This window comes from Mastomys coucha, unplaced genomic scaffold, assembly GCF_008632895.1.
Source record: "Mastomys coucha isolate ucsf_1 unplaced genomic scaffold, UCSF_Mcou_1 pScaffold22, whole genome shotgun sequence".
Taxonomy (NCBI): domain Eukaryota; kingdom Metazoa; phylum Chordata; class Mammalia; order Rodentia; family Muridae; genus Mastomys; species Mastomys coucha.
In genome coordinates, this window is record NW_022196905.1 from 142,212,419 (window position 1) to 142,226,456 (window position 14,038).

The following is a 14,038-nucleotide window of genomic DNA, read 5'->3' on the forward strand; positions in this document are numbered from 1 at the left end:
GGGTGGGTGGATGGGGGGGTGGATAGGGTGGGTGGATGGGAGGTAAATGGGGGTAGGTGGATGAGGAGGGTAGATGGGGTAGGCGGATAAGGGGGGATTGGATAAGAGGGGTGGATGGGGTGGGTGGATGGGGGGGTAGATAGGGTGGGTGGATTGGGGTGAGTATATGGATAGTCCTACCCCACTGCCCTAGAGGAACTGTTTTAGGAAGCAGTGAGTTCCCTGGCTGCTAAGCGCTGAGCTGGAAGCTGGTTTCTCTACAATAAAATGTATGCAGTAGTGAAAAGGGCATGGAAAAAATTTTATCCCATTTATAGAAAACAGAAACTGCATATGATAGCACACCAGCAAAATGTTTATATATAAATATGTCTATAAATATAGCCATGTGTATAAATGAGTATAATAAGTAAGTGTGTGTGTGTGTGTGTGTGTGTGTGTGTCTGTCTGTCTGTCTGTCTGTTTGTCTGTCTGTTTGTCTGTCTGTCTGTCTGTTTGCCTTTAGGAGTTTCTCATTTTGATTTGGTTTTTTGAAATAGATTTTTACTTGGTTGATATGACTGGCCTGGAATTCATTTTGTAGATCAGGCTGACTTCAAACTCATGGAGATCATCTGCCTCTGCCTCTTGAGTGCTGAAATTAAAGGCCTATGCCAGCACATGTAGCTCATATCTGTGTCTTTTTTTTTTAATTTTTTTGAGATTATAATATAATTATATCATTTTCCCCTTCCCTTTCCTCTATTCAAACCCTCCTATATACTTTTTTGTTCTCTTTTAAATTCATGATCTCTTTTTCATCAATTGTTGTTACATAAGTGTGTGTGTGTGTGTGTGTGTGTGTGTGTGTTGCTAAACACAGATATACAACCTGCTCAGTCTGTATACCCTTACTTGTGCGTATGTTTTCAGGGCTGGTCATTTGGGATTGGATGACCAGTTGGTGAGCTCTTCCCTGAGGCTGCCTGTCTCCCGCTCTCAGTCTTCTTTAGTGGTCTGTAGTTCTCTCCGTGGGGCTGGAGCCTGGTGGGCTTTCCCTGTTGGTGTCTTTTTATATAGGCAATAAAAGCACAGGTTAAGACTGGGCATTGGTGGTGCACGCGTTTAATTCCAATACCCAGGCAGAGGCAGACAGATCTTTGCGAGTTTAAAGCTGGCCTGGTCTACACAGTGAATGAGTTCCAGGGTAGCCAGGGCTACACAGAGAAACCCCATTTCAAAACAAATAAGTAAAAAAAAGTACAGGTTAATGTGGTGGCACTAGGAAAAAATTGTTTCTTCTTTAATTTATTTTCTCAATATTTTGATAATGAAATAATAAAAATGAACACAAGAACAAACCCCTCTGAAGATTCAAACATAAAGAAGGAGAATTTGTTTTTTGTTTTTGATTTTAAATCAACTACAGTCCCCTTTGTTGAGGCCAAGAGAAAAATATCTTTGCAGTGAAGTGATGGAAAACCCACTAGAATTTAAAAAGCAAATTAACAAGTATAATGACACCCAGTACCTAGCGAGTGCCTCGAATTTTACACCTATCACCACTAGATACCACTTTGTTCGTTTGTTTTGTTTTTGTTTTTCGAGACAGGATTTCTCTGTGTAGCCTTGGCTGTCCTGGAACTCACTTTGTAGAGCAGGCAGGCTTTAAACTCAGAAATCAGACTGACTGCCTCTGCCTCCCAAGTGCTGGGATTAAAGGCGAGCGCCACCCCTGCTCTGCTAGATACTGCTTTAAAGATGAGACTCAAAGAGATCACGTGACATTGTCCAAAGCCCGATAGGCAGGGATAGGAGGGGCTAAGAGTCAAGCACAGCTCTGCGGTGTGCTACACTTTAATTCCGGCATTGCTCACAACTAAAAATAAAGATGCCACGGTCGTGCAGAACAATGAGCAGACTGTGAGCTAAGGTTTTGTTTAAACAAACATTCAGAGGCGTGCGTGCGCTGAGAAAAGTCAGAATGGAGGGGCTGCTTACCCCTCTCCGCGAGGGTAGAGCTCCTCCTAACTTTAAAGCCTTTCAGTATTTCTGGTGTGTGGATCTTTTTAAACAAAGAACATGAATTGTGTTTGTAAAAGCCAATATACAGAGGTCACTGTCACTCTCGGCGTGTTGCTTTGGGGTGGTGACAGGCTTCATGTCTCTAACTTTTGATCTCTTCTGTGTCAACCAGGGCTTATAATAGTTCATACCTCAGAGGTTTTGTGACAATTGGCCAGCCTCAAACGAGGGCTATATATCACATCACCTTCTCCTAATATATTATAATAGATGTACATGGTTCTTTTCTTTAAATTTCTTCCTTTCTTACAGTTGGCAGCTGTTCTAATTTGCTTTTTGTTGCTATGATAAACACCAGGACCATGAGACTTGGAGAGGAAAGGGTTTATTTGGCTTACAAGTTACACTTTGTCACTGAGGGAAGTCACTGAGCGCAGGAACCGATGCAGGGAGCTGGAAGCAAGAACTGAAGCAGAGGCCGTGGAGGAGTGCCGCTTACTGGCTTGCTCAGCCTGCTTTCTTCTAGCACCCATCAATCAAGAAAATGGCCCCACAGACTTGCCCACAGGCCAATATGAGGTTCCCCCGTCAGGAGGGCTGTGGCTCGTGTGGAGTTGGCAAAACACTAATCACCACAGCTCTTAAGAATGAGGAGCCAAGGTTCAAGTCACACAATGCCCAAGTGACCCTTGGGCTTAATAGAATGCTTAACCCTAAGTCTCTATTCTTGAACCAGCCCTGCTCTGAGCTCAGTTCACGCAATTCCTGAGGGGCTGCTAAACACGACGGGAGGGTTTCAAAACCTTTGATTTCACTTCCCATGAGATTTGTGATTTCCCACCAAGCCACCATTAGGTCATGGTAGAGAATCGTCTGTTCTTTCCATGATCAAAGGCATTGGAAAAATAGGGATGAGTCAAAGCAAAAACAGGAGACCCCGCACATACAGAGATGTCCAGGAGGAAGGCAGGGTACTCAGGGGCCACCCTCCCCCGCAGGGCAGACCTCCTACAGTTGACCTGCACACACCCTGAAAAGCTACAGGTAACCAGTCTTAAGTCATATCCAGTCTCGCTTCTAAATCTCTCCCATCTCTCACATCCACTCCCATTTTCCCCCCTCCCCCCAGAGCAATGGGGACCAACAGATTATCTTGTGATTCTGAATGTCAGGGCAGACTTCTGTCAAAACAGTGTGACATGCCTTTGTTTTGAGGGTGACAGAACAAGCAAGCTTTGCAGGCCACATGGCCTCAGCAAAAGCAATGAAGGAACCACCCCAAGCCAAAGGGGCAGGAGAGAGACAGCGGGAGCTAGGGAGACAAACAAAATTCCACAGGCACAACCCAGGGAAAACTGCCCACTTTCCAGCGTTTCTTTAACATCCACCCCTGAACTTCTCTTGTTAAAAAAAAAATTTTTTCCCCTTTACTATGACTTCTGACTTATTCCAGGGAACGCCTGCTTCCTGGAGGAAGTCAACTGTAAGTTGTAAGAGGGGGAAGGAGAGATCGATCTTCCCTCTACAGGAAATAGAAAGCTCCTCACTGTCCTCGAAGCTCCTTTGCTTGAACACGTAGCTGGGGAAAGCGGAGCTTGGGTCAGAGGTAATTAGCAGCTGTGGCTTGGGAGAAAGCTCCCGTGCAGGATGCAGAGGTAAAAGGGGCAGCTGCCCAGAGGCACGTAGAGACTGAACTGTCCTGCTGAGCTGCTAACAGCAAATGGCATGTGAGGCTAGGGGTTAAAAAAAAGCGGGGGGTGGGGGGATGCTGACATTTAAGAGAAAAACAGACATGGTCCAGACACGTGCCTGGCTCCTCGCATACACAAGAGGATGGAACACAAAACAAATAGCTGGGCCTTTGCCCTATAGACCAGTTACACCCATGTATTGCTGAGAGCCTGTTAGAAAAGGACCAAAGACTAACAATCCAGCCACTTTTTGTCCTTGTTACTTTATATATATATATATATATATATATATATATAAATACAGGTCTTGCTATGTAGCCTCAGACTGGCCTCAAACTCTAATTATCATGCTGATGGGTCCCAAGTGCAGGGATTATTGGAGTGTGCCATCATCCAGGGCTCACTTGTCTATTTTGAAGTCATTTGTGACACTCACATTAAGGGATCTGTTTATTTTATCTTTAAGTCTGTTTCATTTTATGCTCATGATATTTTGCCTGCTTGTATCGTCTGTGTATCCTGCACATGCCCGGTGTCTAAGGCCAGAAGAGAGCATTTAGGACCGGAGTTAGAGATGGGTGGGCATGAAGTGATTTGTAGGTTGCTGGGAACCAAACCCAGGTCTTTCCGGGAGAGCAGCCAGTGCTCTTAACCTCAGAGCCTCACAACTTCCTTTTGAAAGGAGTGGGGTGTGGGTGGGGCAAGCGAAGGGAGGGTGTTATAGAAAGGAAGATAGATGGACCAGAGTCTGTAAAATAAGAGTGGCTGTGTATAGTTGTTTCATCAAGGCCCAAGAGTGGGCTCTAAGGTGTGTAAAACATAAGACAAGCATTGGAGCCAGGGAGAGAAGGGTGGTGGAGAGGAGGTTAGAAGAAACACCTCCCCTTTTATAATTTATTTATTTTATTTCTATGTGCATTGGTATTTTGCCTGCATGTGCCTGTGTGAGGGTGTTGGATCCCCTGGAACTGGGGTTACAAACAGTTGTGAGCTGCCATGTGGGTGCTGGGAATTGAATTTTTGGGTCTTCTGCAAGAACAGCCAGTACACTTAATCCCTGAGCCGTCTCTCCAGCCCCAATCCCTCACCTTGAAAGGACATGGCTTGGACCAGGAAACCTTGCCTGGATCTTCTCTGTGGAGATGAGAGTTCTGAGGGGGCCGGGCTCACATTCATTACCTGAACTAGAGATGGGATTTCACTGGCTTCATCAGATGCCAAAGCCCTTCATTCAGTCCCAACCACTGTGTTGTCACCAAGACAGAGGAAGACGGTGGGACACCCTGAGAGAGCACAGTCCCAAGAAAGCTAAGCACAACATGCCAATGACTGACCCTGTCTCAGAGGTCTTAGAGGGACTGGCTTGTTCCAGGCAGTGTGTCTACGTGACATGACGTGGTGTCTTGAGAGGGATATTTGAATATTCTGGCATATCGACTTTCTGGGTGTGGTACACTGTGGTTGCATATTCGGCACACCCAGACAACTTTGTGTGAGGCTCATTGCTCACCTGGAAACTCATGGCCCTAGGATTGAACTGAGCTAAGCCAGAAAGGGTCCACCCTGCCCGGGTATCTCACTGGGATAATAATCAGAGTCTGTTCTTAACCCCCAAGCACTTCTGAGGTAAACGGAGAAGCACGGAGAACCTTTAAACCGTGCTCTAAAATAAGACCTACCTGCTAACTTCTTGTTAACTGTGAGCTGTGCAAAACAGTGAGTGTTCTGGAAAGGTATTCTGAGATCAACTCCTGAGTTCTTCTCAGTGAGAAATAAGAAAAATGCTCAGCCAAGGTGGGTAGTTAAGAAAGAGTGTCTTTGGGGTCTGGAGAGATGGCACAGTGGCTAAGGGTGTGCATTACTCTTCCAGAGGACCTGAGTTCAACTCGAAGCACCTATGCCAGGCACCTGTGCCTTCAGCTCCAGGGGATCCGATGCCTCTGGCCTTCTCAGGTGCACTCTGACCCCTGTGTATATATACCCATTCAGACACATACATACATGATCAAAAATAAAACAAATCTTTTTTAAAAAGGAAAGAAAGTGTCCTCTTGTCTGTCTGGTCCGTGTTGCTCTCCAGCCTGGCTCTTTATGCTCTGCGCACTCTAAGCACACTGCATGGGTCTTGTGTTACTCTAACTGACCTCTGACACACAACTGCATGCCCCAGCTCTGCTTTAAGCACTGGATGTCTCAGTGCTTGTGAGCTGCCCGAAGACTTGCCCAGAAAAGCCAGGCAAGGCCCAGGTCCTCCTTACAAGGAAACCACCCAAGTAGTAATGACATTAGAACTCAATTTAGTATATTTAACTAAAATATGAGTGGTGTGTGCCAGGTGGGATGTGAAAGAGTCTATGCTTCTATGGACAGGCGATCCAGGCCCTTCTCAAGGGCCAAGATACAAACATTTAAAAGTTACCATGGTAACCTTTAAAGTACAGTGCGTGTCTTCAACCATCCCAAATAGAAAATCTGTCCACATTTGAACAATAGCTCTTCCTTTCTCTTCTACTTCCTAACCCCTGTGATTCGGACTGTCCCAGGGCTTCTCAGAAGTAGCAACAGGTAGCACCTGTCCCCCCACCCCACCCTGAACCCCCCCCACCTCCCGCCCCAAGGACTGTTATATTTCACCCTTATGACATCACCAAGTTTCCTCCACATCATGGTATGTGTCAGAATGCCCTTCCTGTTTAAGGCTGAGTAATATTCCCATTGTGTGGACGGCTGACATTTTTCTATACAGATGAATGATTGTAATCCAAGGGAGTGAAGTATTGTGTACATCTTGGGCTCTTTCATGCAAGGAAGCAACACTTCTGTCAGTGTCCTGAAGCTGCACCAGACACAAAATCCAAGTGAAATAAAATAAAGGGCTATGGGGCTCTGTCCTCCACATTCCAAGCTCACAGCTGGAGAACCTACAGACTCCTTCCCCATATTCGCATTTCTGAGTGGAGCACCCCATTGTTTGAGATCAAATGGCTCCCTGCCTCTCACCCCTCCACTGACCGCACCCACCCCATGACTGCTTCCCACCAGCCTCCTCTCCCTGGCACACCCGGCCTTTCCTCTTCTCCAAGGCACGTACAGAGGCCTCGGGGACATCGCCCACTGAGGCTAAGTAGCCCTGAGACCTCACACTCCCCCACCCTTCCCTCCCCAGCCTTCCCTGTTGCCCAACTTCCCTGTCCTGGTGAGCCAGGCCACTGTCCTATCACTTCCGTGTCTGAGGCATGGGTAATCTGTACCCACCCCCTCTCCAGTTTTCATCACTAGGCCTCAGGCTGCTAAGGGCAGATCCACCTCCCCACACACAGCCCACTTTATGTTATGCCTTCATGCTTTCCCCCTCCAGATCCACTCCACATCTGGGGTCCAGGCTCTGGTGACTAATGTCCCTCAGACCATCCTCTAGGCCTACTACACTTCTGAAAGGATCTTTAGTTGTGTCTCCTGCCTAGCTGCCATGCTACCATCCAGGAAAAGTCCTGAAGCCAAGTCAGCTCTGCCCCACTGGGGAATTTCTGCAACTGCCAATCCCCAGCCTCCGTTCTCACCGGCACCCTCCTAGTACAGCTTGGTTCTGGTCAGGATTCACCTCCTTACACAGCTTGGTTCTGGGCAGGGTTATTTTCTGCCTTCGTTTTTCCCTGTAGCTCCAAATCCACTTCACTTCATATTCAGCTTCTGGACATCCATGGGAACCACATGAAACCTCTCCTTTGCTGCCTCACCCCTACTCTCTCCTCCCTCCCTCTTTTGGGTCATCAACCTGCAACACAGACTGATTCCACCCATTGTGTCCTTTGCATTCTTCAGGCTTGTGAATTTCAACACAACTCACCTATTTCTTTACAAATATTCTTGTATTTTACCTATAAGGTTTCTCTCTCTCTCTCTCTCTCTCTCTCTCTCTCTCTCTCTCTCTCTCTACCTGATATGATGAAGATGGGGGATTAATTACCCAGACTTGGTTACTATACATTGTAGCTACATGTAACATCACGCTATAGCCTACGAATATATACATTTAGAATGTGTCAGCTGAAAATCATTTTCTGGGACTGGAGAGATGGCTCAGCCACTAACAGCACTTGTTACTCTTGTAGAGTTCAGATACCGGCACCCATATGGAGCCTCACAACTCCAGTTCCAGGGGCTCCAATGCCTTCTTTTGGCACTGCATACCCATGGTACATAGATACAAATGCAAGCAAAACACTCATGCATAAACTGAGATAAAATCAATCTAATACAAAACTTTAAAGTGATTTTCTTCCCAAGGTGCTGTGGGTTGAGTCTTTGAGATTCTCCTGCATGCTGGGGAAACACTCTACCATTGAGCTATCTCTCAAGCCTCTAAATGAAAAAGAAATTTTTTTTTTTGTTAGAACCCACATGACTTACACAACAAACAAGCTGTAACATAAATGAATGAGGTAGGAAGGGTCAAGCTAACACCAAAGCCCTTTTCTAGCCCAGGTGAGTTGAACAGGAAGAGCTTTAAGGAAGAGAGTTATTGAAAGAGTGTGGCTGTCCAGATACTGATTGGGCCCTGGGTAGAATACATTTACCCAATGAAAACACCTTACATGCTTTGAAAGAACAAGGGGTGGGGGCTAGAGATGGCTCAGTAGTTGAGAGCACCTAGTCCTGCAGAGGACCGCAGAGGTCCTGAGTTCAGCTCCCCCATATCCAGGTAGTTCACAAACACCTGTAACTACAGTCCCAGGGGGAGGAAAAGATGGGGGAGTGTGAAACTACACTTCTAGCCTCCATGGCACCTGCGCTAGCACTCATGTACACACACACACACACACACACACACACACACATACACACACACACACATGCATGCACTCTCTCAGTCAATTAATCAAGTAAACAATAAATCAATCAATCAAAATAATCAATCAATCCTTGAGAGGAAAATGTAAAGTCTGAGAAACCTCCAGAAGTTTGCAGGACGCGACATAAGCATACTCAGGTTTGGCACCTAAGCCTGAGGTAACTTCCCATCTTTTGCAGACCCAGGTCTGTGTAGCTCCTAAGTGAACACCTGGAGCCATTGCTCTGATAGCCCTATTGTCACAAAACCTTTGCCATGCATGCTTGTGCCCTTTGTAAGGGTGTTTCTGTGTGTGTTTTATGCAAAGGGAGGTTGCAGAAGGAGCAGCAGAATCCACCCACTCGCACTGTCCTCCAACACTCTTCCTTCTTTCAAGGTCCTAGAAAAACAAGCCGGATGTCTTCCTCACTTGTCTGAAGGTTCAGCCTTCATCAAGCTCCTTAGCCTTTGGAGCAAGAACAGATTACAGGGACCATGTTGGACTAAAAAATCCCAGGTGGTCCTGCTAGGGCTCACCTTCTGCCTGGGAAGGTCTCGGCCCCAACCGTACCTCCAGTTACCTCTGTGTGGCACTGCAGCCTTGAAATATGATTAAAGGCTTCTTGTGAACACATTTATTCCCAGTGAAAAGTGAAACCACCCCCCACTTACGCATACACACAGGGTTGAGAAAAGTACCCATGACATTTAAGGAACAGCTGGACAGTGGTGGCGCACGCCTTCAATCCCAGCACTTGGGAGGCAGAGGCAGGCAGATTTCTGAGTTTGAGGCCAGCCTGGTCTACAGAGTGAGTTCCAGGACAGCCAGGGCTATACAGAGACTCTGTCTCCAAAAACCATTTTAAAAAAGAATAGAAAAATGTGTTACAAATTGTAGCTAATTGTCTCTACACTCTGTCTTGTATAACAATTAGGGGATTGACTAGGCAGATCATGCCTGCTGTTTGAAGCCTACACTTTGATTCTCCTGTTTGTGAATCAAACTGTCCTTGCCCTATTGGGGAGTGTAGTAGAGACTGCAGCATCTTTGACTGTAGGGTAATAATATACCTGTGCCTGTATATTGTTACCACACCACAAACAGCTACCCATGAGGCTGTTTGGAACTGTCTTGACACAGGTCAGGCGCTGACAACTGGGATGATATCTGGCCTCAATGTCTAGGCACGTGGAAGAGAAGGTGGACACTTACAGTTCTTCAGCTGACATCCCTGTGGTAGGACGTCCTCACTGATGAAGACATCTGTTATCATCTCTTTTAATTTTGTTTCAAAGAATAAGGGGTGGTTCTGAGCCTGATTTGAAGGTAATAATAATAACAACAATGTTGGGCCTTGATAACACTGGGTTTGCTGTGTGTCATTCAATGTCTCTCAGCACCATAAGAGGAAGGATGTTGACCTTTTTTGTGTGTGGAGGATAAAAAAAGGAGATGGGACCAGCCCCTAGCTGGTCACATCACATTCACAGTCAAGGGAGGAGAGAGACAAATGCATATGTGATCACTGGCTAGCCTTGTTGGGCTCAGCTCCATTTCCCCCCTCTTCCACAGTTCAGAACACCCTGCCTAGGGAATGGTATTGCTCACAGTAGGCTAAGTCTTCCCACATCAATTAGCATAAGCAAGACATTCCCTCTGTAAACATGTCCACAAGCTAACCCAAAGTAGAAAATCCCTTACTGGGACTCTCTTCCCAGACAAGTACAGATTGTGTCAACTTGACCACAGCATGCTGTTTATTTCTAACACTAATGGTGTTAGAAGCATGGTGTCAAGCACTGTCTAGTGTTTGATGCATGCTACCCCATCCATTTCCATTAAGGTCCTGTGTTGATAACTTACCAGGGAATGTGGAGTGTGAACTGTGGCCTCTAATGACCACTGTCATCTGTGTCGTCATATTGTGCTACACTGATTCTCTAGACCTACGGGTGTAGGGGGAGTCATATGTACTTCCTGTTCCTCTTCTTAATAATGCACACTCACATGAGTGCACACACACATGCACACACACACGCACACACACACGCACGCACGCTTGCACACATGCACGCACACACATACACACACACACTTGTCCAAAAAAAATCTGTCAAATTAACTTTTCTCACTTGAACTTACTCAAATCAAAAAGTACTTTGTATTGTACTCTGTACTGAGCTCGATACTAAGTTGCCAATTCTGTCTCCTTTGACTTTAGCGCCCAACACCACTGAGTTAATCAGAATCTTCAATTCAGGTTTTTGTCCCAAGCATGATTCTCCTTCATCCATCTTTTCTTTATCCATATTTTTATATTTACTTATATATTTTGGGGCTTTGTTTTTGTCTTGTTTTGTTTTGTTTTCCTCTGCTTGTATGCCTGTACACCACGTGCATCCAAGGAAACCAAAAGAGGACACCATATCCTCCGGAACTGGAGTTACAAAGGGTAGTGCTGGGAATTGAACCCAGGTCCTCTGCAATAGCTGTCTCTCCAGTCTCTCCTACTTACCCTTATCCCGAGTAATAAAATGATCTCAAGAACTAGAGTATTAACAACAGCCCCAGTCACTAAGGCGCCCCTTCCCTAGCTTAGCCCCAGTCACTAAGGCGCCCCTTCCCTAGCTTAGCCCCAGTCACTAAGGCGCCCCTTCCCTAGCTTAGCCCCAGTCACTAAGGCGCCCCTTCCCTAGCTCTGCCCACATGGAGCAATTTGCAGAATTTTATATTTCCTATTTTATACCTCAAATGACTACTTGTTGGGGCCCAAAAGCCCCTGGCATCTTAGTCTCCATCTTGTCCCTGGGGCATCATCTATAAACTAACACTCTTTTGTCTCTTCCACTATCTTGCTTCCATCCCTGCAATTGACTAGAGACATTTTACGATAGGGGGCTTTCTGGACACCTTACAATGAGGACATTCCTTTCCAGACTTTTCACAATGAGGACACTCCTTTCCGGACATTATGATGTGGACATTCCAGTTATTCTGATGTGTAACCAAACAATAATAATGCGGGTTTGGCCTGTACACCTGGGCAAATACCTTTGTGGTCTGGAGTTTTAGGATCTTGGCTAAGATTATTCTTTTTTTTTTTTTGTTAAGATTTATTTAGTTTATGTGTATGAGTACACTGTAGCTGTACAGATGGCCTTGAGCCAGGACGGCCCCACTCACTCCAGCGTGATACACTATAGCTGTTTTCAGACGCACCAGAAGAGGGCGTCAGATCTCATTACGGGTGGATGTGAGCCACCATGTGGTTGCTGGAATCCGAACTCAGGACCTTTGGAAGAGCAGTCCAGTGCTCTTACCCGCTGAGCCATCTCGCCAGCCTCTGGTCTGGAGTTTTAAATAGTGCCTTTCCCTAGAGTAAATTGAGACTTGATCAGAAATTTTTTTGTTTTGTCTCCTCCCTTCATGGCTCCTGTTCCCAAATTTGTTGCTGCAGTTCTCTATTCTCGAGAACCCTGTTTACTTTTATTTTGAAATTCATTCATCCATCCAGCCCCGTAGGTTGACTCACTGTGTCTTGCATAGCTACAGTTCAGTCCTTCTTCTCTGCTGTGTAATTTTCCCACACAGTTGCTGGTGGGTGTTTTGGCTGCTTTCCATCTTCAGACATCAGGAAGGCGGTGTTCTCTTGGCCATTGTCTTAGGTTACTTCCCCCTTTTCAGAGTGTGAAAAGCCAGGCACAAGGAAATGAAGGAACTCACCCAAGACCTCCCAGTCGGTCCTGGCAGCCCATTCAGGATTTGAGCCTAAACCGGAAGCCCCTCCCCACGGGGTCACTCAGCTCCCTTCAGTCTTGAGAAGGAAAGAGCAGGGGCAGGGAGAAGGGAAAAGGATCTTCTGTCTGCATTTCACTGCTAGAAAGTTACTCCGCCCACTCTGTGCCTCTCAGAGAGGAAAAGCTTGTAGGTTGAGTTGATTAGCCTTTCAAATAGAACCACTTAGCCTCTTGGATACAGTAACTATCCACTCCCTTCTTAAAAAGTAACGTGGAGGTCAGCCCTAAACAGGTGCACAGACAAGCAACACTAAATGGACTCAGTGTGTGTGTGTGTGTGTGTGTGTGTGTGTGTGTGCTCACACACACGCTTATGCACATGAGCCCTCTTGCAGACAGCACACACACATATAATGCAATGATAATTACAGAAGAAGCGGTCATGAGTTTGAGAGGGAGTAGGGGAAGGGTCATGTGAGGAGTTTTAGAGGGAGAAATTCTCAAACACTGCTATTTTCTGTGAGGCCATATGCTCCCCAAGCCTGGTTTCACATCTAGAAGCTGTTCAGATGTATGTTTAAATTCCCTCTGCGAAGAGATTAACTATGCATTTATACGGTTTCTTTTTAGGCCAGAGTTCAATAGAGTAGGTCATAGACTAATAAAATGTGAGTTGCTAAGCCTGCTAGAATGTTCCTGGAAACAAGATAACTAAACTTGCCTCTTCCAATTAAAAATAGGTTTGCGAGAGAAAATTCACCAGTGAGCCCAAGAATCTCTCAGCATAGAAACTGTAAACCAGAATTTTGAAAGCCAAATTGATCTTATCCATGTGTGAAGGAATCAGGGGGGTTGATGGGAAACGGGAAAGAATGTAGCCTGTGTTGTGTTTAACGACTCTTCTCAAAAACATCTTTTTATTTTACTCCAGGGCACTAAAAACTGCAGACTTTGGAACTCCATAGATTTTTGCATGTGCTCTGGCTTGTTATCTGACTCTGCAAGGTCACACGCCACAACGTCACCCAGGAATTTCAAGGTCCCTACTCTTTCTTCTTCTCTTCATGTCAATGACCATTCTAGGGGCTTCTTACCTCTCCAAAAGCTACATCTAAGATTTTTATTTGTTATTAGTGTATGTGTAGTGTGTGTGTGGGTGTGTGACACATGTGCTTGCAGGTTTTTGTGTGAAGGTCAGAACAACTTTCTAGAATGGATTCACTTTTTCCATCCTATTGAGACAGGGTCTCTATATTTTCACTGTCTACAGAACCCAGGATAACTGGACCTTCACGTCCATTCTGTCTCCATCTCCTATCTTTCAATAGAATCCTAGGATGGTAGACACATCTGGCTTTTCTAGGGTTCCAGGAACCAAACTCAGGGCCTCAGGATTATACAACGTCTTAACCCACGGAGCCATCTTGCCACCCCTCCAAAAGGGCTATTTCTCACTTCTGTCTGCAGCTTTCTGCGCATGTGGATTTGGGAGCACAGACATTTTGTGTTATTATTTAAAATATCAAACACAAACAGTGTAAAAGGATGAAACGACTTTTTGGGTAGTTTAGGGTACCAAGCAATGTCACCATCCTCCCAGACCTCCTGCCTTGCTGTGAGTACCTCCCCACCTCTGCACAAACATCTTATCTCTATGGTGGCAAGCTGGAATAATCCATACCCCTGAGTCAGCGTCTCCTTGTGTTTTCCCAGAAGCAGTGTCACGATGCTTTTCGGGAAGCATAGATGCTATTAGAATTCCAAGCTAGCGATA